This window comes from Amblyomma mixtum, chromosome 1, assembly GCF_055824585.1.
Source record: "Amblyomma mixtum isolate Tamu chromosome 1, ASM5582458v1, whole genome shotgun sequence".
Taxonomy (NCBI): Eukaryota; Metazoa; Arthropoda; class Arachnida; order Ixodida; family Ixodidae; genus Amblyomma; species Amblyomma mixtum.
This window is the reverse complement of record NC_143012.1, coordinates 84,768,310-84,794,050: the sequence shown is the minus strand read 5'-3', so window position 1 is coordinate 84,794,050 and position 25,741 is coordinate 84,768,310. Positions and strand designations below refer to the sequence as shown.

The window sequence follows — 25,741 nt, the reverse complement described above, 5'->3', positions numbered from 1 at the left end:
AAGAGATTAGAACAAAATGTCTAATCCCAACAGATCTTTCCTTTTGTCTATTTTAATGCAGGACAGTAGCGAAAGGCGATGGAAAAGTGCAGATGTCTGAGTGATCACCTTTTAACGCGACAGCGTTAAGGCTCCAGCTGTGCAGAAAATACGGCGGCGCCATCGTCGGCGTTGTGGGCGAAAAGGCAGGACAGCATGTTCTGTAAGAGCAGAAAGCGCGTCCCGCAGGAGATTCTTCACCCATGGCTTCCCTCATGAATTCGGCGTTGGCGTCCAAGCGACGGCGGCGTTCCTCCAGTGTTTCATTTGCAAATCGACTGCGTTCCCTCGTTCTAGCCATCTCCAACCTCCGTTGACACTTTGCTACCACTTCGGGTTGAGTTGAGTTTAATGGCGCATAAGCGACTAAGGCTATCATGCGTCAAGCTCAGGGTATAGAAAATTGTTTGAAATAGATATTATACAAAAGTCTAAATGAACGGCAGTGTAAAGGGCCTAAAAAGTTAATTCGTGCAACCTAGTAAAAATATAAGACAAACTTTTAGAAGAGACTTATGATAAATGCTTTAAAAAGGGTCGACCCCGCAGGGGGGCGTCTGCTGCATGCAGACGTTGGTGAGTGGCGACACCACGGGGTATCCCGAGCATCCGCAGGGACATCCCCGCAGGGGGATGATGGTGAGCATGCGTCACCACGGACCCGAGCATCCGCGCTTTAAAAAGGGTCGACCCCGCAGGGGGGCGTCCAAGGGCGTCCGCAGAATTTTTTTCAGGGGGGGGGCCCATTGGTTGTTGGCGCCGGAGGGGGGGGGGGGGGGGGTATATTCGTAGCGAAAAGGCACTATTTGCGGAGTAAATTTATTTATTTATATATAAATAAAAAATAAGTAAAATACACACATGAAAGAAAATTACAAGCAGCAAATTAAAGCGCGGATTGTAGAGATACATTGGAGTTTATCAACAAAGAAACAATTAAAATTAATAAAAATGCAAAAAGATACTATCAATACTCGAAGTGCTCAGTCTTACTGCATACGGGTTCTCGACTCACCCGAATTGATGACCAGCACACAGCGCAATATGTTCACAAACACGCAACTACAGTCACTCAGTCAGTCTTCCTTGAACAGCAACTGTAGGCGCCTCGGATTTTTCTGGGCGAATTGCGTAGTTACACGGGTGATAAATTCATTTCTGTGCTTCATTACACGCTCTCAGTGCACAGTCATCATATATATTGATTGGAAAAATGGTTGAACGAGTACGTTGAAAACAAAAGATGACTATATACAACGAAAACTTATTTACAAGATAAATGCACGCTCGCAGCTTCATACACCTCGCTCCATCTTGCTCGCGCATCCGCACAGTCGAGCAACCGCACACACACTGCTCGCCGCTCGTCGTTTTCTCGTCCGCTGTCTTGGTTGTTCTCACCTTCGTTGACAACCCGCCACTAAAAACACCGAAGCACAAACACAGAGGCGCGCACATGTGCAAGGGCTTACTTGCCACAATATCCACGAATGCGCACTTTTGGGGTGTAAGGAACGCCGCGCGACTTCCGAGGGGAAGGGACACCCGCAACTAATTCGGTCGGAAAATTTGTTTTTGTGCTTTTATGGGGTTCAGAGCCCCAAAACGACTCAGGCTATAAGGGACGGAGTAGTACAGAGTTTCGGATAATGTCGACCACCTGGGTCTCTTTACCATGCACTGACACGCACAGTACATGGGCGCTGTTGTGATTTGAGGCCCAGCCAGAGGTGACAGGCGAGCCAGGCAGGCGCCATCGGGCTGCGTTGACCAAAGGCGCTGGTTTTCGGAGAAGACGCAAGGAACGCTGGTGTGGGGGCGCCTCTGGAGACTGCGTCGCCGTGAACAAAAGCAGCTAATCCCCTTTGCCGAAGGTTCTGAAAGCGGCGCTTCTACCGCACTGAGCTCTCCCGTGGATCGGAGGAGACAGCGAGCGGCGGCGGCGCCAACTCGTCGCCCGCTTGCCCCTGAGCACCCCGACAAAGCGGGGGTGGACACGGCTGATTTGTCCTTCCCCCCTCAAGAATTCATCGGTGGCCGGCGACCTGTGCCCTGTGCACTGTCTGCCTCCGTGTCGCTATCTCTAGAGATCAAAGAAACAGACACCCATCTCGAAACACATGCTCGCCGGTGCCGCTGCATGTCTGCAACAGGTCGTCCTTCAGCAGAGCTGGCGGTGGCGTGGTTTGAAAACGGCGGAACGACGCGCGCCCGGACGCGGCATTTCGCAGATGTGACCAAGCGTCGAAGCGGGGCTGCTTTTACCCTTTTGGCTGAGCGCACCACCGCCCCTGGCGTGCGGCCATCACTCACGGTTCGAGTGAGTGATTTTCCAGGGGGGTGCAGCCGCCCCCCCTTGCCCCCCCCCCCTCCGGACGCCCATGGGGGCGTCTGCTGCATGCAGACGTTGGTGAGTGGCGACACCACGGGGTATCCCGAGCATCCGCAGGGACATCCCCGCAGGGGGATGATGGTGAGCATGCGTCACCACGGACCCGAGCATCCGCGCTTAGCCGTGCGTGGCATTGCCGTGTCCGGGGAAAAGGGGATCCTGGTGGTTGAGCCAATGCCGAGAGTTTGGACCCTTAAGGCCCCTCGGCGGAGGCAACACACCACTTTGGCCCCAGCTTCCTGTAGACGGCACCTCCGGCCTGACCCGACCGGGGGAAATCGGCAGTCGCCTTTTCCTGTCCTCCCCTCTATCTTTCACTTTCCTATTTCCTTTCTTACAACTTTCCTGTATCCTCCTCTCTTCTTCATTTTTTCCTCGCGGCGAGGGTTAACCGTGTGTGACCAACTACCCTGGGTTGAGTCATATTAGGTTATAGTTAAGGTGTACAGCTGGCGTGGGCAGGACTTTCTTTCAAGTTCCTGTCGCGTCCCCTTGTTGGACTCCATGGTGGGTGGCTGGCACCATGACCGAGAAACATCAATTTTTATGGCTCCCCCCCTTTCCAAACCTGATCGCTCTCTCAAAAGAGGGCGGAACGAAGCAGCAGACTTTTTCATGAAAAAGAAACCAACTTTCACTAAGTTTCATGTTATACACAGTAACTGTGAAGAAAAGCAAGCCCGAATCATATCCCCATTTCTTGTTACCAAATGCCTAACAGATACCTTAGGGCCTGGCTACAAGGTATCCAAAATGTCAAGCGGCGACCTACTCCTTGAACTACGCGAGAGCATCCAGTGCTCGAAACTTGCAAACATTGCTTCTATAGGGGACATCTCTGTCTCCGTGACTCCCCACCGATCCCTCAACTCAGTCAAAGGCATTATCTCAGTCGCTGACTTTATCCACCTTACAGAAACCGAAATGCTTCAAGGACTCTCCGACCAAAATGTAATTGACGTCCACAGGATCAAAATCCGCAAGGATAACAAGGAAATAGACACTAAACACATGGTCCTTACATTTAACACCAGCACCTTACCCGAAACAATCGAAGTGGGATACCTGAAAGTCAACGTAAGGCATTACATACCCAATCCCCGTCGCTGTTTCAATTGCCAAAAGTTTGGCCATGGCTCACAGAGCTGCCGCGGCCGCAAAACCTGCGCGAAATGCGCATCAAAGGACCACCAGTATGAGGAACGCGACGCAGCACTACGCTGCGCAAACTGCGAAGGAGCCCACGCTGCATACTCCAGGACGTGTCCGTCCTGGAAAAAGGAGAAAGAAATCATCACCATTAAGACCAAAGAAAATATATCATTCAAAGAAGATAGAAGGCGTTTTGCACTTAACAACACATTCTCCTTCACATCGAAACCAAACTTCGCTGATGTGGTGCGCGGGGGCGTAGCACCACACAGCACTCCAGCACCTGCCGCGGCCACTTCCACCACACCTGTGGCAGGGCCATCCACGCCCCAGGCAGAGACAGCGAAGGCTGCTCTGCCAACACCAAGCCAGGGAGTGCCGGCCCACGGGTCAGCTTCCCGCAGGACTTCCCCCCGTCGGGGGAGGCCTGACACCCACACACCCGCGGAATCTCCGCGGTCGTCCAGCACCTCTTGCGAGGTGATGGACCAAACTCCCAGCCCGCCTGCTTTACAGCGGCGGAACAGCTCTCTTGAGCGGAAAAAAGGCAGGGCCACCATAACGGCACCAGAACATAAGTAAACTCTCAATCGTTCCTATCCCAAACATAAATATGGCTTTCCTAGTTCATTGGAACTGTAGAGGAATGTTGAGGAACTACAATGACATAAAGATATTCTAGGGTCAATCTCGCCCGTAGTTTTTATGTCTTCAGGAGACCAATCTTGGTCCACAACATACAAATATCCTGAAACAGATTGGATTACATTAGATTGGAGTGGATTGGAATGGATTGCATTGTAGTGGATTGGAGTGGAATGAATTGGATTGCATTGGAATGGATTGGATTGGTCTGAATTGGATTAGATTGGAGGGGACTGGATTGGATTGCAGTGGACTGGATTGGAGTGGATTGCATTGGATTAGATTACATTACAGTAGATTACATTGGATTGGATTGCAGTGGATTGGAATGGATTGGTTTAGATTGGATTGGATTAGATTGGGCTGGAGTGGATTGGATTGGAGTGAATTCAATTGAATTGGATTAGATTGTATAACCAATGCATCACCACAAGTCTAACCACAAGCACCACCACCAGCTACACTACCAGCTGTACCATGGCGTAGGTACGGATATTGCTTTCGCAATTACCGGGCTTAACCAAGCTAAGCCACAGCGATTTTTTTTTTCAAATTTCAGGATTCTAATTCGAAATTTTTAACTATGCGGAACGCTAGCTGTGTAGATCCCTCGTTGCGGTGATGGGCAAACGCTGGCAGTGTATTAAGGCGAAAGCCTTTAATGGCTCATGCTCGCGGTGTCCGTCCGTGCACTCGAATCGCGCCAACTGTGGCCTCTCCTCCGCGCAGCTGCGCAACCTCCTCCCCTCCTGAGCAACCGGCGCGCCGGTGAGGGGGGACGCAGCTGTGGATGGATGGATGGAAAAAACTTTATTGTTGATAAATTTAAAGTGTTCTCGACCCTTACGGGTCACTGGGCGCCGTGGCCGATCTTTGGTCCAGGATGCCGCACCTGACTGCTGCCATCGTTGCTCGGCGCACAAGGAATCGTTGCGCTTCCTCGTCCTCGCTGGCCAGCAAGTGCTTCCACTGCATCACACTCGGGTTGTTTATTCTTGGCTCTAAGTCTGCCTTAGGGCAGCTCCATGTGACATGTTCGCAGCTTTCTATAGCAACGGTGTCGTCACACAGTAGCGTTAGAACGAGCGCGCGCGCGTCGGCGGTGGCAGCTGCACCGTCGCTTTTTCGCCAGACGTCTCGTTGCAGTCGAGTGAGTGAGACGCATGGCTCCGAAGCGGCCCAGTGATTCCGCGCCAAGTGGTTCGGGGAAGAGGCAGTGGGTTGATCACAGGGCTTTCGCCAAGCACACTTTAGAATTTCCAAAGTGTCTTGTAATTTTTTTTTGTGGATTTTCGTGTGAATGAAAATACTGCGGCGCAACGAAAACACAAAAATGTGTTTTATTTTTCTTTCGTACGCCATGTGCGTCACGGGCGTCATGCGCCAACTCGCCCCACAGGCCGTCATTTTATGTTAGTGTGAATGATGCATCCTTTATCCACTTGTGGTTATTATCACTCTGAGAACTTCCGAAGGCTTAAACGGCGCGTTTCTGCGTAGTATAGACGCAACTCACAGTGACCGGTCACAAGGCGCATCAAGTTTACAGCGCTGATCCTCTGAGTTTCCGAGTGAAAGAAGAAGATCATACGGCCAATCCCCCCACGTGGGTGTGTGCCATTATAAAGAGGTGAAGAAGAAGAGGATGCTCGGTAAGGAAGCCAGGCTACATACGAATTTCAATTCTCGCGCTATTTTTTGCGTCCTGTGGTCGCAAAGGCATACGTAAATGCTTGGCCGATATCCCTCGTTGCGTGTGAATTCACCGCATTGTCGCGGACAGTTTGCGCTGCAGCATTTAGGTGTGACAGCAGCGCGGCACCTTCCTGGTTGCTGAGTGGAAGCAATGCCATACTTACAGTGCTTATGGAAGCAGTTCCAACGACAAGGACACAGCTTAGTATGTTCGCTGTGCATGCATATCCAGCTAGCGTCTTTACGTTTCCACGTTGATGATTTGATTTTCTGGCGGATCGGACCCTGTTCACTGTTTATAACTTTTTTTAGCGCGCTGTGTTTCTGTGTTTATTGTGCTTACGTAATATCTGTAGCAAGGTTTTTCTTTTTAATGTTGGCTCATACTTTTTACTTGTTTATTAGATTACTTTTACCTCTGCATTTCCGATAGGCCGCCAAGTATGATCAACTTCCATTCTGATCCCAGAGCGCTGCAGCGGCATTTATGTTGCTGTTGGCCTGGAGAAAGGAACTGGCTCGTACACACCCACTGGGTTTGGCTAAAAGTCAGGTTTTGCTCTAGAAGATCCTGGAACACTGAAAAGCGTTAGTGCTGTGTTGCGCATTGCAATAGCCCAGCTATAGCTGTTACACTGTGGATGTGCCCTCTTGCGTAGTGCAGCGGTTTCTCCACCCTGTCCACAGGCCTGAAGGCTGTAGCTGCCAACTTTCACCTTCCTCTCTGCATTCCCCTCGCCCCCATCCGTGCTGCGCCGTTATTGCGCATGTACAGTGCAGGGCATGGAGGAAGGAAAGCTTAGAAGAGGCCCTCGCTATCCTAACAAAAAAAGACAAACCTGTGTGTGAAATGTGTGGTGAGGAGCTCACAGTGAATCACATTTTAATCTCTTGTTCGCATCTCGAAGAACTTCGAAAAAATTTTTTACGGTATTTTACAATGAACACATTCCATTTCATCCCGCATTGCTTTTAGGCGAGCAAACACTCGTCGAGTTTTCTCTTGTTTGTAAGTTTCTAAAGAAAGCCAGTGTTTTAAACCTATTATAATGTAACCTCTATACACTTGACATAAGGTCATCTAACCTTGTGTTTGGCGCATGATAGCCATAGTTGCTTATGCGCCATAAAACCCCCATATAACTAACTAAGGCCCTCGCTATCCGAGCTCCATGACAAGGAGTGTGCCGGACGTTACGTACTTTTTCAAGGCCTACCCAAAACCTTTGCCGGGATATTTTGTCCTTGCTTTGGCCCATGGCGCAGCGTCGTCGTCTGCGTCATCGGTGTCTGTCACCTACGGAGGCCCGGCGCGGCGCGAGACGGTCTACTGCGCAAGCGCACTGAGGTGGCGGTGGGGTGCCGTCATGTATGGCTTCGAAAAATAACACCTAACCCCCACCCCCTCGTAAATTCTTTTCTTCCTTCATGGTGCAAGGCTCCTCAAGGCACCTCCTTCTCTTCCTTCGTCATCCCTTCCCTCACGGCGCGGTTGAGGTGTCCACAGAGGAGTAGACAGTTACTGCGTCGTTTCCGTGTCTGAAAAAAAAAAGTATCTGTGACTCTCGCAGTCGTGTTTCAAACTTACTCGCCCCCTCACCCTCCTTTTTTTGAATCCCTCACATTATTTTGGGGGGGGGGGAGGAAGCAAGCGGACACAGCGTAGCCTTCTGGGGCCAGGTTTTCAGTGCGCCTTTATTTTCACAAGATCTTCTGGGGTATGCTGGCAAATTCGTCGGATACTCAGAAAACTAGTTGAACACAAAAACACATGGGCTACTCAGGCGCCATCCGGTTCCATTAGGCACCAACTAATCGTGCGCAGTGCCAAGAGTACGCTTGACGCTGTCGCCACCTGTCGCTTGCAACTGTCTCTAACATGAGCTCGGAGCACGCTGTAGAAGCTGGTGGTTTGTTTTCAACCGGTGGAGCTCGAGGAGGCACGCACGTGCAGAATGGCCTTCTGAAAACGAGGCTCCTTCCGTCAGAAAATGAGCTTATGCAAGAGTGTACTGTTGCCACGTATCATTGTAGTGTCCGTTCGTTCGCGCTCAAGGCCGCAGGAAAGGGTTGTTACCATTTTTTTTTCATGACGCGAGAAGCGACCGGACTGATCTCGATTGATTACAGCCATGAAGAGCTGCATCTACGTTTCTCCAGATTACTGTAGATGATTTTTACCTATTATCTTGAAGTTTCCTTGTCGGCTTTAAATTGAGCGATGCCGCGAGCTGCGGGGATTCGTAGTTCGACGACTGACGAAGACGTTTGTTGCTTACGCCGCCGCCGAGTGATTCAGTTCTTTTGCGGGCGCAGGTCAGCCCAATTAAAGAGTTTCGCTTGCAAGTCTTGTTGCTGTCTTCCTGACCGCTGGACTGCCGTCACTACAACGTGACACTATATTGCTTCAGATACCCGCGGCACGCTACCACTGGTCCACTTTGGCTGGCGATTACTTGAAAAAGGTGAGTGCATAGGACTGGCACGAAGAAATAGAAAAAGACAGGACGAGCGCCTTTGGCACGTGCCGAGGCTGTGGCTGCCACTTATCAGGCACTCTACAGTCTCTCGCAATTTTATTAAACGCTTATTGACTAACTTATCGTTGTAGCTCGAACGGTTCCCAACAAACACAAAACCTCCTCAAAATCTCCCAAAAATGATCCATCGGGACATCTGGAATCTCCCCAGGAGGTGCTCATTTTTCCCGAACACATCTAAAAAACGTCCCCACAACTAGCAATGTCCAAAAAGTTGTGCGTCCCATGGAAAGCCCCAAAAGGTTAATGCTCGATTTCTCGGCTCTGGTTCAATAAAAATTATTCCTCATTTTTCGTGCAGCCTGCAGGCATCCAAGCGCACATATGTGCCAAATTTCAGGTGCATACTTACGTTACAGGTGGTGTAATCAACCTTTCCACTCGTCTGAATGCGTGCTGGCTCGGCCGTTCTGCACTTATCCGTTTACGTGAAATGTCCTAGCATTTTGCACGCAAAGGAAATATGAACTCAAAAAGTCACCCGATTTGGCTCATACAAGAGCAAATAGCAGCGCCATACAGAAGTAATTTCAGTTTACTAGGTGTGCTCTTAGCACGAATTGCATCCTGTCGTCCATGCCGGCGACCGCACCATACACCACCACAATCAAAATGCATTCATGTTTCAGTCAGAGAAAAACAATACAGACCGAATTGAAAGTCCGTGACGAAAAACTTACGTTCAACGGCGCAAATCTGAATGAATACAAACAGCAGACGCAAACGTATGCACCATTTAATACACAGTGTACATAACACTACGGCGCCATGCATATGATGGCCACTTTTTTCTCCAGCCCTGAGAAATCTGCAATATGAAGCAAGTAAAACAGAATACAGGCTGAAAGTTGATGCACCTTAAACGAGCATTCTAAGGGCTTCAAAAGCAGATATGCACACGCAAAAGCAAACGTATGTAAAGAGCAACTTCGGTGACAAAAGCAAAGACGAGATGGGCGTACGCTGCAGACACGCAGTTTCAGGTCACGGATTTTCTTCAAGTTGAAACCCCCCTCACGCTTAGAGACTCGGAGCAAGCTTCAGCGACGTGTTATCAAAACAGAAAAAAAATATTAGTTCTACTAGGCGAAAATAAAAAAAATGCGAAAAGGGCCTGCAGTATTTTTAAATAAATAAACTAAATAAATAATTAAAATAAACCAACATACCTTGACGACGTTGCCTACGGAAACCCAGGGATGAAATACAAGGCTGCAACAGCTGAAACCATAAATTAAACGCAGGCTTCTGTCCTGCGCCTTCTCACAGCACAGCGAGCGCTCAAACTACGCGTTACACCCTCGTAACGATCCTGGGAGTTTTATTTTCTTGTGACTAAGTGTGGGGATAAGACTGCTTGGAGCCAGGCGGGAAGGTGAACGTGCTCAGGTACGTGCGGTGGCGCGCTGCATCCATGGTGCGGCAGACCGCGCATGCGGCACAGTCCAGCGTGGAAGTCGAGATCAAGGCACGATTAATCCAGTGGGAGAGAGTCAATATAACCACGCGAACACTGCACAAACTATACCGCTGCGGCAGGATGGCTGCGCGGTCCCGCCTCAGACCGTAGTAGACGGCCACGCTGCCACCACCAACGTGCTGCAGTCGTCGGAGGCGCTGAGGAATGCAGGGTGCTTGCGAGGAGTCACCTATTGCCACGAACTCCGCTGCCACGAACGCCGCCTCGAACAGCGGCATCAGTAGGGCCGTGGAGCTGCGCAAAGGACTTGCGATGCGCAGCCGCGGCATCAGTTCCAAAAGGAATGGTGTGGGCACGCCGAGGTGCGCGGGAAAACTTCCGTGAATCCGTAGCTACGAAGTCCACGACAGCCCAGTTGGCGTAGTGACGAGAGCAAGAACTGCCGCACTCTGTGGCTTGTGCTCGAACGTCTGGGGCAGCGCGAATAAGCGTGCGCAAAATGGCGTCCGTCCAGCGAGGAAGCCGGGCGAGCGACGGGAGGCCATTACCGCACTTCTGCTAGACAGCGGCGCAGCGAGGAGTGCCGATAGTCGGAGACGCCTGGAGGGACCACCACACAATTTTGAAGTTGGGCGCAAGCTGGGAAAACGCTAGAAGACGGGAAAGATGTTGACCGCCGCTGCCGGCGGCGCGATGAAAATGCAGACCGCCGCCGCCTGCCTGCAATGGAGCCGACGGCCCACGTGCGAGAAACGCATGCACCGAGAGAGATGCGGGGTTAACCGCTTCCTTCGGCTGTTCGAATGAAACTGCCGTTTCATATCTCAAAGCGACGAGTGCAAGAGCAAAACCTTCTCTCCCCGCAGCTTGTGGCGCGAAGGAGAGAGAAAAGAGAGCGCGAGCAGTCGATTTGTATTTCTTGTTGAAAATCATTGGTCCCAAAACGTTATGCCCAGTTACATTTCTGGGACGAAAATGCATTAACTCGCTTTTGTTGCTGCTTAACACTCCATAAAAAACGTTTCTAGACCTTTAGTAGGAGCACTGCCTTTTTGCTTGTGTTTCTATGTCGTGCCTCTATGGTCTGGAAACGTTTGATAAACGTTGTACTGGGACTGGGACATTCCATCCTTTTTTGGAGTTTCTGAGGAGGTTTTGTGTTTGTTGGGTTGAGCTCATCGCGCGACTTATTCTAGAATGTGACCATTGCACTGTACATGCTCTGGCATGTCCTGAATCATGCGTCGTTTTATCTGACCCCCTGTTCACCCAGTTCACGAGCATACCCAAGGTGGTGAAAGTACTGCTCCCAAAAAGTAAGCATTGTGGCAGTTTTGGAGAGACTGCACAGCCATGACGTCAGTCCCGTTGCCTGTCTCACTCGAATCTTTCTCCACAGTGTCATCGCAAAGACGTATTCTTCATGAGTGAGTGTCTCGTATACAAGTAGTCGCAATTTAACCGAGCATTGTTTCAACTTTGTTGAGCAACCTAAGCGGTGGCCTTGTTGTAGAGCATCCGCCTCCCATTCGGGGGATGCAGGGTTTGCGTATAGGTACAATATTTTCTATGGCCTGGTTCTCGGCTCTTCTGCGGAAAATTGCCTGGAAAAGGCCCTTTGGCCGCCCTCACCCTCCCTTTGGGCGCCCTTTTTAAAAATATGCTTTCAAACACCAACGATGGTGGGAAAATAGCTTTAAACTGTTTTTGATCGTAATGCTACCCTTCAGGTGATGGAGTAGTCTTGAATTTTTCTTCTGATTTAGTGCATGCGATCGCGTATTTGTGGCAGTTGCATCGTCTTTCATATTGAGAAATAATCGAAATTAGCAGAAATTACTTGCCTTAAAACAAGTCTCAGTATTTTACATATCCGCGTTGAAGGGACCATTTAGAACGGAATTATGAAAGTTTATAACTTTTATCAGCCGTTTTCAATGGCTGGCCGTTACAGGCCAAGAGGCCGTGCTTAACTGTCGGGGAACACTTGCACGTTCAATCATATATAGAAGTGGGCTTGGGCAGGGCATGTAATGCGAAGGCAAGATAACCGCCGGTCCTTAAGGGTAACGGAGTGGATTCCAAGCGAAGGCAAGCGTAGCAGGGGGCGGCAGAAAGCTAGGTGTGCGGATGAGATTAAGAAATTTGCGGGAATACGGTGGCCGCAACTCGCGAAGGACAGGGTTAATACATGGCAGAGGCCTGTGCCCTGCAGAGGGCATAGCCGGGCTGGCGATGATGATGATGCGTTGATACATCCTTGCCTTCACTGCCAGGACTTCAGAATATATCACAGAGGTATTTCAACAACTCTGCCGAAGTCAGGTTCCTAGTCACCTATGGCTCTATTCCCTGTGTGCATGCGCAGTGAACGTTCGGGGCAGCAGGAGGCTCGGGTCTCTTGGTGGCTTCCGGCGGCCCCGTGGAAGCGCAGCCTGTTCCTCGCCGTCACATTTGTGGCGGCGCTGGCGTCTGGTGCGCTGTTCGCCTTCGTCGGCATGACGCAGCAGCAAGGCGAGTTCTTCGACTACTGGAACAGCCAACCCATTTACGATAGTCGTGGCGCTTCCAGAACTGCACTTTATAGAAAACTCGTGGAGGTACTCGCATCCCACTTCGCAGCTCGTTTTCTGGATGCTTTCTTCGTTGCCCTCACATATGTTAGCAGTACTTGCATTAAATATGCTGTTACACCAGACACAAACTCGCAAGTTATTCCGTCACACAAATCGCAGTCAGAATACACCTTGCATCATGCATGTTCTCATAACTTCTGGGCCCATGCGCACCTTCACTGGATTTAAACATCTTTAGAGCATGTGCGGGTAGCAGTTTCGGTCCGGCTCGACGTGAACTTGTTAGTTAGACCTGTAAAATATTTCACTCAGAGTGGCAATATCAGCGCCCATACTCGCCACACTAGACCACACACCAAAAGCCGCTGAAGCGCAACTTGTACACTGCACTGGAGAATGCGCAGTCACAGAGAAAAACGGGATAATGGATCACAGAACGCGAAAAAAGTGCGTGCGGGTACTGCATACTATTAAAAGAAAAAAATGGCTGAGGCTTAGCTTAGGTTAAGCCTAGTCAGATGCGAAGCATATTGTCGCCGAGTTGCATATCGAGCACGCCGCTTGGCTAGACGTTCTTCACGCTCTTCATCAGTCTCTGTAGCACGCCGCAACTTTTGCTTCTCATTCCAACGAGCAGCCCTGTCTCCAGGAGGCATCTCTATCCCGTGTACGCCTAGCAGAGGCAGGCGCACCCCCTTGTATACCGCCGCTCCAGCATCACGTGTTCACTACAGCGCACCTAGCGGCAGAAGCAGGAAACACATTGGTCGCGACGGCGCGAGCTGGGGCCCCGTTTCTCCTATGTCGTTACGTCACGCATCACGTGGTCCTCCTTGGTCGCGACGCCTCGCGCGACGGCGCTATGTGGTTCTTGGTTGGTGAAGAATAGGTCGTGCAGTGCTTGCTGGTTGTCTCCTCTTGGGGTCACGATCGCTGCACTGCACTGGGTTGGGGAAAGGGAGGAAAGATGATAGAATAGAGAACGGGCACGGAGACGAGACGGAAGGCTCGTGTCGTAGCAAAGGCGGAGAGGGAAGGGAACGATGCGGCGGAGAAGTGCGCCAGTGAAGCACGCGTCCCAGGGACCCTCTGCGCGGAATCCACCACCCCAAACGTGTCGGCGATTGCGGGCAGGGTAGGTGCGCGCGGAAGAATAGGTCGGAAAAGGGGAAGAGGGATATGCCGCGAAGCGGCAGCGGGCATAAAATGCGCGCAAGGAAAAAAAGGAAAAGATAAGCCGCGAAGCGGCTGCGGGAATAAGTTTCGCGCAGGGTAAAAGGAAGAGTAAAATATGCCGCGAAGCGGCGGCGGGCATAAATGCGCGCAGGTGAAAGGAAAAGAAGGTATGCCGCGAAGCGGCAGCGGGCATATGATGCGCGCTAAAAGAAAAGGAAAAGAGAGGTGTGCCGCGAAGCGGCTGCGGGCACGAAATGCGCGCTAAAAGAGTGTTGGGGCGCTGGCGCGGCAAGGCGACAGAGCGGGATAGCAGGGGCAGCGAGGCACGAGTCGGGGTGTGGCGGTGGCGGCAATGCCGGAGGCGTCCGGGGCAGCCCCTCCGTGAACACGACAACGCAGACTACCGCCCTTAGATAGCGAAGCACGTGTCCAACCTGCCCCGTGTTTGCCGACAACTGCGGCCAACCCCAGAGTGCACCCACCGCCACAAGAACACCCACAAAGTCGCCAAAACGCGCCGCGCCCGCGGACGAAGAGAGTCGAAAAAGAAGGTGGCTCGTTCAAAATTTTGGAGCGGCCGGAGAGATGAGCGGGCTCTAAGAGCGCGCAGGATAGTTAACGAGCTCTGAGGCACGCAAAAGGGTAGTCATGCGCGTAGATACCTCGCATGTGGTTTACCGCGTGTGCGGTTAGGGGGCTATGAAATTGCGCGCAGTGGAGTTAGGCTGCCAAGAAGGCGAGCCAAAGGAAGAGAACGCACGAGAGCGATAGACGCCCTGAGCGAGGAGAGAGCGCGGGCGGCGGCGGGGCCCGGCGCAAGGACCGAGAGGCGCAGGGGCAGCGCGGCGACGACGGAGCAAGCGGTGACGGCAGAAGAGGAAGCGTCCGGGGCGGCTCGCCCGACGGACACGACAACGCAGACTACCGCTCTCAGATAGCGATGTACGAGCCCGACCCGCCCCGTGTGGACCTACGACTGCGGCCAACTCCGCGACATGCACGCGGCCCAAGAGCAACGCGGGGAGTGCACCGGAACAGGCGCCGCGAGCGCGGGGAAGCCAGAAAGGCATGAGGTATAGAAGTGGGCCGGGGTGGCGCGCTGAGAGAAAGCGGAAGGTGGCAGGATAAAAGAGAGGCCGTTAGGCGAAAGAGTATAGCAGGCACACGAAGTGCGTGCGGGAGAGTTCACCGTTCGTCCAGAGTCCAGGGCACGCCGTCCGAGCAGCAGACACACGCGAACAACACACACAGGTAATCCGTTCGAAGGCGGTGAAAAAGTCTGCTAGGAAGTCCACTGCAGAGCAGGGAGAGAGTTGTTGCTGCTGAAAGACCACCAATGAGGAGGCGCAGCCATGGTATCCAAGGAAGACTGTTGAGTAATCCTGGGTGGCGGGCCGCTGTTGGGCGCGCGTCGTAGAAATAGGGCCTCCATCGTCGCCGTCAGCGCAGACAAAGGGCCTGTTGAGAGACGCCGGTCGCCGACGTGTGCACCCGTCGGCGGCACGAACGAGACTCGCGACGGCGCGAGCTGGGCCCCCGTTTCTCATCTGCTGTGACGTCACGAACCACGTGGTCATCCTTGGTCACGACGCCTCGTGCGACGGCGCGAGTTGGGCCCCCGTTTTTCATATGATGTGACGTCACGCATCACGTGGTATGACATGGAGGTCACGAAAGGTCAATGGTAACAACACCGCCGCGCTCGAGGAGCTGGGTTGGGCTATTTTAGTATGCTTCGCATAAAATGATAGGTGTAGCATTAAAGCGCAGAATGGGTTGGGGATCAAACACGGGTTGATGACATCCTAGTCGAAACCAAGAGGAAGAAATGGGCTTTAGCATGGCATGTGATGCGAAGGCAAAATAACCGTTGGTCATCAAGGCTATCAGACTGGATTCCAAGGGAAGGAAAGCCTAGCAGGGAACAGATGAGGTTAAGAAGTTTGCGAGGTTAGGATGGCCGCAGCTGGCACAGGACAGTCCTAATTGGAGAGACATGGGAGCAGCTTTTATCCAGCACTGGGCGTAGCCAGGCTGATGATGCGCTGTGTTGTTTTAAAAGGAGGAGAAATATATTTTGTCCACTACTGTGCGGTGCAAGGTCCTGTCGCTATTCCTCTCCATGATCGCTAGAGAAATGGTGCAGTCCGGCCGCGAGGAGCCGTGATCTTGGGAACAAAGGAATGTGACCATGTTTTGAGAGATAAGCTACATTCATTGGTGGTATAAAGTCTGTCTGCTAGCGACTGATGAGGAGTTTCTCGAAGTTACATTCAATAATGGTAGAAAGTCTACTAGCGACTGACGAGAAGTTTCTCGAAGCTACAATCATTGGTGGTAGAAAGTCTGCTAGTGACAGACGAGAAGTTTCTCGAAGCTACTTTCATTAGCGGTAGAAATTCTACTACCGACTGACGAGAAGTTTCTCGAAGCTACTTTCATTGGTGGTAGAAAGTGCAAGCGACTGTCGGGAAGTTTCTCGAAGATACATTCGTTGGTGGTAGTAAGTCTGCTAGCGACAGACGAGAAGTTTCTCGAAGCTACATTCATTAGCGGTAGAAATTCTACTAGCGACTGACGAGAAGTTTCTCGAAGCTACATTCGTCTGCTAGTGACAGACGAGAAGATTTTCGAAGCTACAATCATTGGTGGTAGAAAGTCTGCTAGTGACAGACGAGAAGTTTCTCGAAGCTACATTCATTAGCGGTAGAAATTCTACTAGCGACTGACGAGAAGTTTCTCGAAGCTACATGTATTGGTTGTAGCAAGTCTGCTAGCGACATACCAGAACTTTCTGCCATCAATGATTGTAGCTTCGAGAAAGTCTGCTAGTGACAGACGAGAAGTTTCTCGAAGCTACATTCATTAGCGGTAGAAATTCTAATATCGACTGACGAGAAGTTTCTCGAAGCTACATGTATTGGTGGTAGAAAGTCTGCCAGCGACAGACGAGAAGTTTCTCGAAGCATTCATTGGTTGTAACAAGTCTGCTAGCGACATACGAGAACTTTCTCGAAGCTACAATCATTGGTGGTAGAAAGTCTGCTAGCGACTGACGAGAAGTTTCTTGAAGCTATACTTTCATTGGTGGTAGAAAGTCTGCTAGTGACTGACGAGAAGTTTCTCGAAACTACATTCATTGGTGGTAGAAAGTCTGCTAGCGACAGACGAGAAGTTTCTCGGACGAGCTGCACTGCACTCAACAACGTCCGACTCAGCATCGAGGTTCCTGTTCGCCCGCTCCAGGACTGCAAGCGCCGCTCCAAGGCCAAACTGAGTGAACTCGTTGGATGCCTTCCCGCAAGGTTACATCTTGCTAGCGAATAGCAGAGTTCAGCTTTCCACTGTGCCCGACCTCCGTAGCTAGCGAAGCTATCTGTAATGAATCAGCAGTATAGTCCACTTTCGGGTGCGTGCGTGCGTGCGTGCGTGCGTGCGTGTGTGTGTGTGTGTGTGTGTAAAAAGCCTCCACACTCCCCGCCCCCCTTCCCCGCGCTCCTTGCGGATTGAGGCACCTTCCGCTCCCTGCAGGTGTCTCCTCCGGAGCACCTAGTGGGTATTTGCTGTAGGAGAAACTAAGCTGATACAAGATTAAATGAGACGAATACACTAGCAGGTCTCAAGCCCAGCATAGGAAAGCAACACCACTTGCAGGAATCGCTCTGATCTACGTTACTGCGAAACTATCCGAAAGTTCATCCGGATGTAAACTGTAAGACTAATTTATAAGCATGCTGTTCTTGCACATCTTTCCGGGCTCTTTGGTCGGGGCCCAATAAAAACTCATGCCACTGGTGTTTACTGAATACTTTCGGTTACCATGTGCGGTCACATACTTTTTAATGGAGTGCATATTTCAACCGCGAAAAACGACGAGGGACGAAGAGAGGAAAGCACAGGACAACATGCGGAACGTCAACTAAGGTTTAATACAAGGAAAACCGCATTTATACAAGATTCGTAATCACCTGGTAGACAACAGGCACCATCACATTATACAGGCACGTGGGCGCGCGTGGCACAAGTTCGCATCCAGATAGTTGAATTCTTTCTTCGATGAGGATACTGAAGTGGTGCTTATGCAACGGTCATTTTCTTTTTTTTGTGCAGTAGGCTTCATAAATTTCCCTGCTAAGCTCTCTGGTCGTTTTGCGCCGTTGCAATGTGCACTCCATTGTCAACCACCAACTAGCCCGCCTTCTCCTGTTACACATACCTTCCTTCTGTGACGGCACATAGAGCTCAATTTTCAGGCCTCCGCTGGACAGTTGATTTGAAAACCAGGAATCGTCAAGTGAGTTTGAGCTCTCCTCTCTTTCGCAGCGCAACTCGGAAACGTTGACAACGATGAAGGCATGCGCGTCGAAGGCAAGTACACGGCGCTACCTGAGCTGCACTGGTCTTGTACAAAGCGCCAATGTTTTCAAAGGCCTCCTGGCAGTGAGGACGTTCGAATGTAGTCCTACCAAATTGGTAAAAACACTTATTAACGTTCAGTGACCGTTCGCTGCTTTACGTCTCTTCAGAGTAAGAAACATTCAACTATAGCTTGTATGTGTCGTGCATAACAACGCGGGCAACCAAGGCACAGAGTGAGTGAGTAGAAACTTTATTGATTTCTAAGATTTAGCCTGCGGTGGAGGTCTTCTTCAAGTCTTCTCTTCAAGTCTTGTGGTTGCCTCCTTAGCCTTGGGTGGTCCCCTAGTCCAGGGCTCCACTGAGTCTGGCCACCTCGCTTGCGTGTGCTATGAGTGCCCTTTGGGCCTCTAGCTCGCAGCTGGTGAGCCGGCTCTCCCATTGCTCCGGACTTGGTGTGTCGTGTTTGTGGAACGATATGTTTCTGTCGCATTCCCATGTTATGTGGTATAGTGTTGGCCTCGCTTCGCACCAAGGGCATGTGGCGTGGTATTGTGTCGGGAACATCTTGCTTAGTATATATAAGTTGGCACAGAAAAAAATCAGGGGGCACTTTGACTGTCTAAAGTGGGTAGAGGCGGAAGCGTTTTCCGCACCACCTTCGCTGTTTCTGTGGCACTGGTGGCGTCACATGTAATTGAGTACTAATTACTAAGTGATGACAAATCACTAATTAATGGTTAATTACTGATTAATGCCTGAATAATAATTAACTGCTAATTAATGACGCTCAAGCTTCGCCTTTAGGAGTGGAACGCGACAGCGCGTTGTAGCGCTGCCAGGGAGACCACGGAACGCCACCACCCGTTCGGTGCGATGCCTTGCCCTTTGAACGCAACGCTTTTTGAGGAAAGGAAATGGCGCAGTAATTCTCTGTCATCTCGGTGGACACCTGAACCGCACCGTAGAGGAAGTGGGAGTGAAAGAAGAGATAAAGAGGAGCCGTAATGAAGAAAATGAAAATTGTATTTGAGGAAAGGAAATTACGCAGTAACTGTGTCACAAAATTCAGGGGGGCACTTTTTGACCTAAAGTGTGGTCACTGATGTGTGGTTAAGATGTTAAGCTTCGCCGCTAAGAGTGGAACGCGACAGCGTCTTGCAACGCTGCCAAGGAGTCCATATAACGCCATCGCCCATTCGGTTCTACGCCTCGCTCGTCGGTAAATTGGTTTTTGAGGAAAGGAAATGTATCTGTCTCTCATTTGTCGGTGGACACCTAAACCTCGCCAGAAGGGAATGGAGGAGGATGAGAGTGAGCGAAGACACCGTATTCACTAGACGCGCCTTTGTTCATTCCAAACCATCGAGCTGGCATGGCGTAGTGGATAGCATGCTCGTCTCTCACGCCGAAGACCGGGGTTCGAATCCTGAGCTCGACCAATTTCTTAATCGGTTTTATTTATTTATATGGCCTGACTAGTAAAGCTAATTGGGTAATTAATCAATTAAGTAAGCTCAGTCCCACTTGGAGCATCACTATACGATCCCTTCAATTGGTTGCATGGTTACTAGCCAAAGTACAATTGGCCCCGTTTGAAATTCGCGCACTGTGACGTCACGACCGTTTCCACCAATTGAAAAGCGTGACATTTTCTGTCGACAACTGCTGCTTACAACGATGAGACATTAAATTAAAGGCTTCCGCCTTAAAACAAAAAAGTAGCGCAAATGCCCGTTGTCGTGAATTTGCGACAAACACTAAGGTATATTTTTTCCTCTGATATGCATGTCTCTGGCATTCTGGTATTACGCAAGGAGCGATGATAATGCTTCGAACACCCAGTGTAATTTTTTCTCTGTGTCGCAATGCTGACCTCATCCTGTTGCCGACAAAACAGTACATGGTTGCCTCGTTTCTCGTTGTCCGATGTGGTCGGCAGTATACCTGCTCTAGCAAACTGTCGCTAAGTGAACGAATGCTTGTGTATTCGAAATGGTCACACATATTTGGGCTTTTGAAAAGACTTGGGACAACACAGGGACGACACAAACACTGGTGCGCACCAGTGTTTGTGTCGTACCTGTGTTGTCCCGAGTCATTTCAAAGCTCAAATTATGTGTGACCATGTTAACCACCAACTAGCCCAGTTTCGAACCCTCTTAGTGTTCGTAATCGAAATCGCCTCTTGCGAAGACCCCCTCGATGCCGAACCGTCGCCTAAACTCTGCAGGCATCCGCATAGATTCACTTGATTGATTGTTTGATTTAGTGATTGATTAATTAATTGATTGATTTCGCGAATTACCGACACTTGGTGTTAAAACTTTGGGAGCTTGCCTCGTCGGCCTTAGGGTTTCTTTCAAGGGTAACAACCAATTAACCATTTATACCTTCGTTCCTATCTACGCAGAGGCACCAGAGGAGAGCATGACCTCCATTAGAAAGGCCTTCGAAGAAAATTCCAACCAGGAACGTAAGCGAAGCGCTGGTTCACACGTCGGGAATCCTGCTGTATGAGGTCGTCGCGGGGTGTAGGTGTGATGCTGGTAGTGTTAACCTGACAAGAGGGCAGCAGGCAGTCGTTGTACCTGCGTCTCATCGTAGCGGTGAAAGAAAAAAATGGCTTAGGTTCAGCACGGCTGTCTCTAGTTTGCAGAGCGGAAGCTGGATTAAGCATGGTTAGACAAGGTTTGCTGTGGTTTAACGTTTCTTCGCTCTATCATTGGCCAACACGCCCTGTCGATGTTGTTGATCATAAGAATCGTCGGATTCAATCAGCCGTCTGCGATACGCAGCCGAAGCACTGTTTAAAGCCCGCGATTCCTCCGCGTTTTCTGGGAACTTCAAGCAAAGCTTCGCGCTTTTTATTATCTCATGAGATGAACAGCGAGTCACGTTGTTCAACGCAGTTGCGAAGGCGAGCGCACGCCGCGGCTCCTCGCGCCGCAGCTGCGCCGAGGCGCGGCGACTCACGTGGTATGACGTCACAGTCACACACCCCCGCTCCGCCGCTTGAAGGTCATTCTTTGGAGCCACACGACCTTCAGGTTTTGCATGGGAGGAGTAGAGCTTCCGCTCTGAAATAAAGCTGAAGCTCCTATCGCAGCCCTGCAGGACAAGCGTCCTTGAAACGCTTCAGAAATAGCAGAACTATGGTTCGTCTCTCCATTTCCGAGATGCAAGAGAACACAGCGAAAACAATGATGTACAACGCCGGATCCCACCTCGAAATACTCAAACAGGATTTGCTGCTTGTTCTGAATAGTGCGTTGTGTGTATCAGGCGCTCCGAAGGGATTGTCACTTTTGATCGCAAAATTATAAAAATTCCGTATAACTAAACTAAACACTAACTAAACAACACTTAAGTGTTGAGAGGCGAAAGCCAAGGACACTGTGCCGTGACGACTTCCGGTGGATGTGACGTCACATCGTTCCCGTGGCTGTATCGATACCCAAATGGTACATCTTTCGGTGATCTTAAGTGTTCATTACGCTTAATTACACATTTCTTCATCTAATTTGACAAAAATCTGAGGTTTTTCTGACCATTCTGTGACAATTTTCACTATGCCGTGACGACTTCTGGCGGATTTGACGCCACACCGTTCCCGTGGCTATATCGACGTCGGCGCTATTTCGACGCAATTTCGACATTTTTGGCTATAATTAATGAACTAATTAACTAACAGTCATCAAACTTGGCTTCTAGGTTCATTTTTTCCTCCTCTATCTAAAGCAACCATTGGTTCTATCTTTTTTAGTTCCCGAGTTAAACGCGTGTTACACGCTTTGTTAACGGTCGACAGTATGAGCCATTAAAGGCTTTCGCCTTAAAATCCTAATGACCGCATCAATCCCAAGCACAGTGACCGCATCGATCTCAGGCTGACATATCTAATGCGCTTCGGCCGTGCACCCAGGGAGAGCCCTTTCCCAGAGAGTTTGTAGTTACATTTGGCATAATTCACAGTAGCCCTACTGCGGCTGTGAATAGTATCGTAGGTCCTTGTAGGTGAAGATAAATCCGAAATCGGTGAGACGGTCACCCTCTGTGTACTGCAGTCGATCTAACACTTAAGTTTAACGGGAAGGCTAGCGTAAAGCACACGCGGTCCTCACTGGTGAGCTTCTTGAAGCAGCGTGATGTTGACACATTGTGATCGAAAGCATATACATGTTGAGTGAGGTTATGTTTGAGCACTGGAAATAGTAATTAGCACCCACCTGCTTTCTACGCTAAGTTGACAATTTGTGATTTCGTTGTGATTATGCATCCCAAGTTTTTAAATGGAGTAGTGATTCGGGAACGTAAAAACAGGAAGTATTGTATATGTTTGCAGTGTATGGCTGAGTCAATATCAACAATATATATGTCTTTTCAGAAAACGCACCGATCAAGTACTCAGGCAAGTATGAGTATGGAGACAACGAACAAAAACTTGACGCCCCAGTCGTTCAGCGTTTCCTGGGTCCATAATGTTAGCTTAATATTAACTTGTACAGAAATGTTCTTGCGATGCTTACTTAATGGCATACTTCATAACATCTGCTTCTTGTTGTTCAATTCGTGTTCTTGAACGTGAGCCAAGTGAAGCACACATCTCCTCAGAATGTTGCACTCATGTTGTCTGGCAGACTTCATGTGTTTTGTATGTGCGAGCAGTGTAAATTAATAAGTAGTGTACGCTTCGACCTCTTCAAGAATAAACGAAGAGGAACCGAATGGTTGCAATAAAATGTTTGGCTGGATAGTCTGGCCAGTTAGATTACCTTCTTTGATTACTGTTTCAGGTATACTTTGAGTGCTTTTTGCTTCGCATACTTCAAACCCCCGTGAAACATTCTCAATAGAAGGGTGTTTTTATGCTCTGAAGTTACCCACGGTTACCCACTTGTTATGCTGATAATGTGTATGTTAGCTGTAACAACGTTATGTCTGTCAGGGACAATCAGCGCAGAGACATAACGCACTAAATTTTGCAAGTATAACAGTAACTATTTACCGGCTTCTAAGCCAGGGAAGATGGACTTCACGGAGCACTATATATGCCGTGATAGAGAAATTTCGAGCGTACACAAGTTAAAAGCGCATGAATGACCAGACAAAAAAAAATAGAACTCATCAGGCGAAATACCTCCGTTTCTGAAAGCATCCGTGGGATGCTTACAGTAGCGCGTGCCCCATGTAGTGCTCGAAGTCGGTTCCAATGTTGAAATAAAAATTTATTCACCAGCATTGAGCTATCAGGTCATAAAATCAATAAAATCGTTTTGTATTGTGGCTATGCTATGTAAAATCAGGTCTTTGAAATTCGGTGATCTTTCGCACAGCTAACTTTCTTGGCGCTGGTTTGAGCGGTAGGGGCTGTGAAACCTTTACACAGTTAACGTTTGCGGGACATTTGTCGCAATTAATAATAGGCCCCTGTGGCCCAAAATTTTTGTAACGACGCACCGTATAGCATCTCGCGCTTAACGGGATCGCTTGAGACCATGATTTTGCAGCTCGCGCAGTGCTAACCGCAAGCGCATGGGTAGTGACTACAGTGCGAGGGTAGTGATAGTGCGACCGTGCGGTAGTCGCAAAACCACGCTCTCAGGTGTTCCATTTATGTGTGATCGAGCATGTACAGCTTTGGTAGAACTCTAGTTGTCCCGTCTAAGCACGTTTTGTGCCCAAAAAGTGCGTGTTTAAACAAGCGTGTAACAGCGAACTTCGATGTCTGGACTTAACTTGATAACTTCATAACTGAAAGCTCGTTTCTTATTTGACTTTGCGATCGAAAACTTCTAAACGTCACCCATAGGTTGTTCCGCTTGCGAGAAACGTTGAAGTTTCTGCCTACTCCATACAAAAGTTTTCGGTGTCTCCTCGGCGCGCTCGCAGCATCGTCCAGCGTGAACCTGTTGTGCCTTTTCTCGCCTCGCTACCGGGCGGGCATCTACCCTTACGGCGTCTGCACGCACTTCATCTACGCCAGCGTGCCCAATCGAGCGAGAACCGACTCGCCGGACGTCCTCTACAGCTACGACCAAGGTCCGTGGATGGCGCTGCGCACAGCCACGCTGCTTTTTCGCACTGTCCTCCTACCAAAAAAAAAATGGAAAGAAAAGAAACAAGCCGAGCCTGCTGAGACATCGTTGAGACGAATCCCGTAACCGCATTCGGTCTTGAGCAGACTTCCACATAGTGTGGGCATGTACTCAAAATCCCCACCTTCCCCTATCCCTTCCAGAGAGGCATGGGAGACTGCCCTCCTCAACTGCTCCTCGCTTGAGTCCCAAAGGGCTCTGGTGAAACGGGGGAGAGACGGGGCATTGTTATGCGGTGTCCCGGACTATTGACGCCGACCATGTAGCGGGGCCACTCTGTGGCTCCCAAACTCTATTTCAACAATTAAAAGTTTTCACCACCACCACCACCAGACGAAAATGAGCTCAACGAGCGTTCTCTCCCAGTTCTGCTTTGTAGAAAGCAAGCACCGATTGACCTACTTGTGATAAAATTGGTAAACTGGTTTTTGAGGAAAGGAAATGGCACAGTATCTGTCTCACATATCTCGGTGGACACCTGAACCGCGCCGTAAGGGAAGGGAGGAAGGTGGGAGTGAAGAAGAAAGAGCAGACGAGAATGAGCTGAACGAGCGTTCTCTCCCAGTTGTGCTTTGTAGAAAGCAAGCACCGGTTAACGTACTTGTGGCTGAGGAGCATTTCGTCGTCTGTTATCTTTATTTAAAAAAATTCAGGAGGCACTTTGTTGACCTAAAGTGCGGTGAGGCGAAAGCATTATGCGCGGTGTTGCTGCTTGTGTCACTGATGTGTGATTGAGATGTTAATTAAGTACACAATTGCTCGTGAATCTCCAATGCTGGAGACACTAGAGGCATCCGTCTGTTTGGACGCCTTTCTGCAAACATTCTCCAGCGTCCTAGACAACGAGAACTACTTATGCGTTGGCAGGAAGTATCGAATAAGCCATTAGCACGCTAGGCTGCAGAACGCAAGGATGGTGGTTCGAATCCCATCTTGCACTAAGATTTGTTTTCTGGTCTGACTAGAAAAGCGTGACACCTCTGCTGACGACCTTCTCTCGACAAAGATTAGGCATTAAAGGCTTTCGCCTTAAAACCTGCACCATGCATGTTTGCATTGCTCTGTGGATATGTTTCCAACCGACGCTCCGAAGTACTATTCAGGCCCAGTACTTGCGGCGACACCTTTGAACTCACCTTGCAGTGTCTTTTGATTGCTCTCTGTTGGTCTCGGAACATCCATTAAGGTTTTAAAAGGGACAAAGGCATGCGCTACCAGACGCGCGCTATCGTCGATAAGAGAGAATTAGCCTGACGTGGTGCCAGTTGACGACCTAGCATATACTTTCATACGGAAACATTTTGCTCAGCCTACGCAAACAAAGCAAAAGTGGAGTGAGAACATACGAAATCCCCTTCCTGAACTCCTGTTATGTGCACGCTGAGGCTTACGAGCTGCAGCATGGTCTCCACGTACACTCGGGGACAAAAGTCTTTGGACCGCGTACTCTGTAAGCGAAGCCGATAGCTGTGTTATTAGCTTCTGGCTGGAGACGACACTTGTGGAGATGAAAGAACAGAATCTTGACTTTCTCCTCCACAAGTGTGGTCTCTAACCACCAAATAATAATAGAACTGTCAGCTTCGTTTACGAAACACCTGGTCCGTAAACTTTTGTCGCCGACTGTACCTACTTACAAAGCGGCCAGTGCT

At 49.9% G+C, this 25,741-nt stretch overlaps 1 protein-coding gene across 2 annotated transcripts in view; it reads left to right on the top strand.

Annotated features, from left to right (window-relative positions):
* The first annotated feature begins 8,269 nt into the window (after positions 1–8,269).
* The window catches only part of LOC149367059 (putative chitinase 2), a 29,176-nt gene continuing 11,704 nt past the window's right edge, over positions 8,270–25,741 (top strand). Inside the window, exon 1 of one of the 2 annotated variants that reach the window (XM_089566422.1) lies at positions 8,270–8,388. The gene's annotated coding sequence lies outside the window, so the exon portion shown is untranslated. Of the gene's footprint in view, positions 8,389–23,943; positions 24,034–25,741 lie in introns of those variants that run through there. The other variant, XM_089566413.1, reaches the window with a different exon arrangement.